Source organism: Atta colombica, unplaced genomic scaffold, assembly GCF_001594045.1.
Source record: "Atta colombica isolate Treedump-2 unplaced genomic scaffold, Acol1.0 scaffold104, whole genome shotgun sequence".
Classification (NCBI taxonomy): domain Eukaryota; kingdom Metazoa; phylum Arthropoda; class Insecta; order Hymenoptera; family Formicidae; genus Atta; species Atta colombica.
In genome coordinates, this window is record NW_017259189.1 from 26622 (window position 1) to 30243 (window position 3622).

At 28.5% G+C, this 3622-nt stretch overlaps 1 protein-coding gene across 1 annotated transcript in view; it reads right to left on the reverse strand.

The window, feature by feature from the left end:
- Positions 1-3622, reverse strand: part of LOC108688239 (Bardet-Biedl syndrome 5 protein homolog) — a 24245-nt gene that overhangs the window by 2854 nt on the left and 17769 nt on the right. The gene's annotated exons all lie outside the window — the stretch shown is intronic.

Below are 3622 nucleotides of genomic sequence, written 5' to 3' on the forward strand. Positions count from 1 at the left end.
ATAATAATAATAAAATTAAATAGTAATAAGTAAATTAAAAATAATAATTGATTAAATACTTATATGAAAATTGTAATTGAATAATGTTGTAATTATGTTGTAATTGTGTATGAAAAAATAATATATTGCACGAAAAATTAAATGTGAAATTATAATTTAATAATATACGTACACAAATGCTTTATTACAAAAATACTTTATCGTATGCACATATAACAGTCTACACAATATAGCATCTCCGAAAAAATTTAATTTAATTTTTTAGTAAAATTTAACTTTATTAACCTTTGTCTTACTTAAAAATTAAAAAAATTAAGCTTTGTACGAACGACATACCACGGTTCTCACTCATAATACTCATATATGTTTGGCTCGATTTCCTTACCACGAGTCTTACACGATATTGTAGGTGAAAGAGTTAATTATATTTTATGGAAAAGAGAGCTAACCTAATCTGCAATTTCAACTTATTGAAGATAGCCATATTCCTGGTTGGAAATCGACGCATACGCACTAAATTGGAGATTACATAAAAAGTTCAGTGTTCATACTGTATGTACTTATACTATGGTTAAGATACAATTTCACAGTGTCGCAGCAATAAATGATCACGTGATCAAATTCTCCCTCAATTTGTTTATTTTTTTAACGCCAGCGACATCGTTGAAAAGTTGGATTAATCCAATTTTTAGCGATATAGTTCTTATGCAAAGATTTAAATATGGAACAGCAGGATGTAAGTATAATAAAGGTATTTACCCCATACAGCACAGAAGATTGCAATATTGTTACAATGTTGCAATATTGCAGAATGCAATGTAATATTTATGCAGAGATATTATGTAGAGAATTATGCAGAGATATTACAGAAATGTAAATTGACAATATGCCTGCAAAATGTCAGTAATATTATTTATATGACTGTAATATTCCAGAAACATTGCAAATTGTAATTCTTTAATTGTTATAATAATAATAATAATATAAAAATATAATTTTTTACAATATTTATGTAATACAGTTTTTAATTTAACAGCTGTTTTTATGATATAATAATTAATATAATCAATTTTTATATTTAAATAAAAAATAAATTATTTAAATAAAAAATTTATTAATCTATTATTTGATAGCCATTTCGTTAGCTAGAGTGGCTAGAATAGCACATTCGGTATATATACTCTGACACGGTGCTGCCCTGACACGGTGCTGCCCTGACACGGTGCTGCCCTGACACGGTGCTATTCTGACACGATGTAAGTGCAGAACTACACTAGATTAATGTGCAGAATTAAATTTGAAATTAATAATGTATATTACAACTGATAATAGTAAACATAAATATTTTCATTATCAAAATATTTGTTTTTTATCATATATAATTATATTCTTCTTTGTTCGAGTATTCATTCATGTCCACATAATTTTTATCTTTTGGCCTTTCTTCTTTTATTACACATATCTTCTATTTCATCTTCGCTATTACTTGTTTCTAATAATTCATTTATAATAAATAATTTTAGTCTTTCTTTATCCACCATTTTGTAATTTTTTGTTGTCTAACTAGTTTTGTTTGTTCGTACACCAAACTGCACTGACAAAAATGTCAATGCAACATTTCTTGTTTGGTTCATTCGGTTGGTCTGAATACAAATTCAGCACTAAACTGAGTCAATTTTCATTTGCTGAATACGGTAACTTGAATGCATTGATACAGTGCGCACAATTCGAATGCGTGACACCGAAAAAGTTCACACTTAGTGCGCTAATGCAGTCTATTGAATGTGCCATAAATTTTATATTTATTTTAAATATGAAATCAAAAAATTGTATAACATCGAGTGTGGATCAATCAATGCATCATTATCGAATAAGATGATAAGCAATTAAGCTGCTGAAAACGATTTATCGAAATATTAATTATGTGATCGATGATGTATTTATATCTAATATGAACGCAAGAATAAATCAGCGCCTGAATTTTGATAAATTTCGTACCGTTTTTTTTTAATCAATTTCAGTTGACTCGGAGTGGCTTCGAATTAAAAAGAATCACTGCGATTAACTTAACCCATGATTAACTTACCAAGCTATTGTATTATTATGTTAATGGATAATATTTGTTCGGGACACATACATACATGCTTTATTCTTATAAATAAATTTATCAGAATTCAGAAATTAATAAATCAGAATTAATAATACATTTATTGGAATATTTTTATGGTTTTATCATTAAAAATTGCTTTTGGAAAACCCATATCACTAAAAATGCGATTTGTAGAAAAATTAATGACATATGTACAGAAAATAATTTTCATTTTAGAGTCTTCGTAAAAAAAATTTATCCAAATACATTACATTGCAATATTGCTGGAACGTTTCGTTGCAATATAACAAAAAGCAGATCTTAATATTATTGGAAATCTTGTAGCAATAATTCAGCAACATTTCACAACCATCATGCAATATTGCAATGTTTCAGTGAAATCATTCTGCAATGTTTCTGCAATCTTTCTGTATGGGACTTAAGCTATATTCCAAAACAGCCTTTTCGAGGAAAATTTTACTCGAAATATAGGACATGTATATTACAGTATTCGTCAAAATTTCGAACAAAATTTTCCTCGGAGAAGACGTTTTGGAATATAGCTTATAGCTCCAGCACACCAGCGTAATATTAGTTGCGCCAATGACCTGACTCCAGTATACGTTTAGAATGAGAATATCGGTAAAGCTGTACTTTCATTGGATATCGCGTGTCGCGTGCGACGAACATCGAGCCGGAGGCATTAGAATATGAATGTCATCGCAAAACTTGATAAAAATATATTATACTTCTGGTAGAAAGTACACTTTGAGTGTTAAAGACTTGTATATATTAATTTGTATATAACTCAATAAAATAAGGACCTGGACATAATGGAAGAATAGAAATTAATATATATATATATATATATTTCATTTTAAAAAACTATCATTAAAGAAATAATTAATTAAATCTTTTGTTTAAGTCATTAAGGCTAGGTTGTTCTACTTTTTGGTAAAGTTCAGTTCACTGTCTTAGGGACTCTGCATAATAAAAGGAAACAGAGAATAGAGAATAAGAATTTCAATCTATCAGAAATTGTGTATTCCACAATACATGATTTCTGATAGGTTGAAATTCTTATTCTCTGTTCTCTGTTTCCTATTCCTTTTATTGTGCGGAGCCCCTTACTCTCTTAGGCCCGATTACACCAACGTTAGTTTGACTTTAAACGAAGCTTAACATTCTTTCTTTCTTTTTTTAAAACCGATAAAGAGATAGAAAGAGAAAGTTTTAAGCCTCGGTTAAAATTAAAGTAACGTTAATGCAATCGGGCCTTATTCTCTTTACTCTTTTGCTCTTTTGTTTATCCAGTAGATAAATTATCCGTATATAACTATCAGTTTATCCGAAGATGGAACAACCGGCCCTAAACGCCCGGCGGCTAGATAAATATTCTTTTTTTCTTGGACAAAATAACTTTTATTCAGAATTTTCTTTATACCTCTATTAAAGTTCTTTAGTAAATCGAGTTACATTGAAATGTTTAATTTTTTTATAATAATTTTATAATGAAGTTGAAGTATACATATC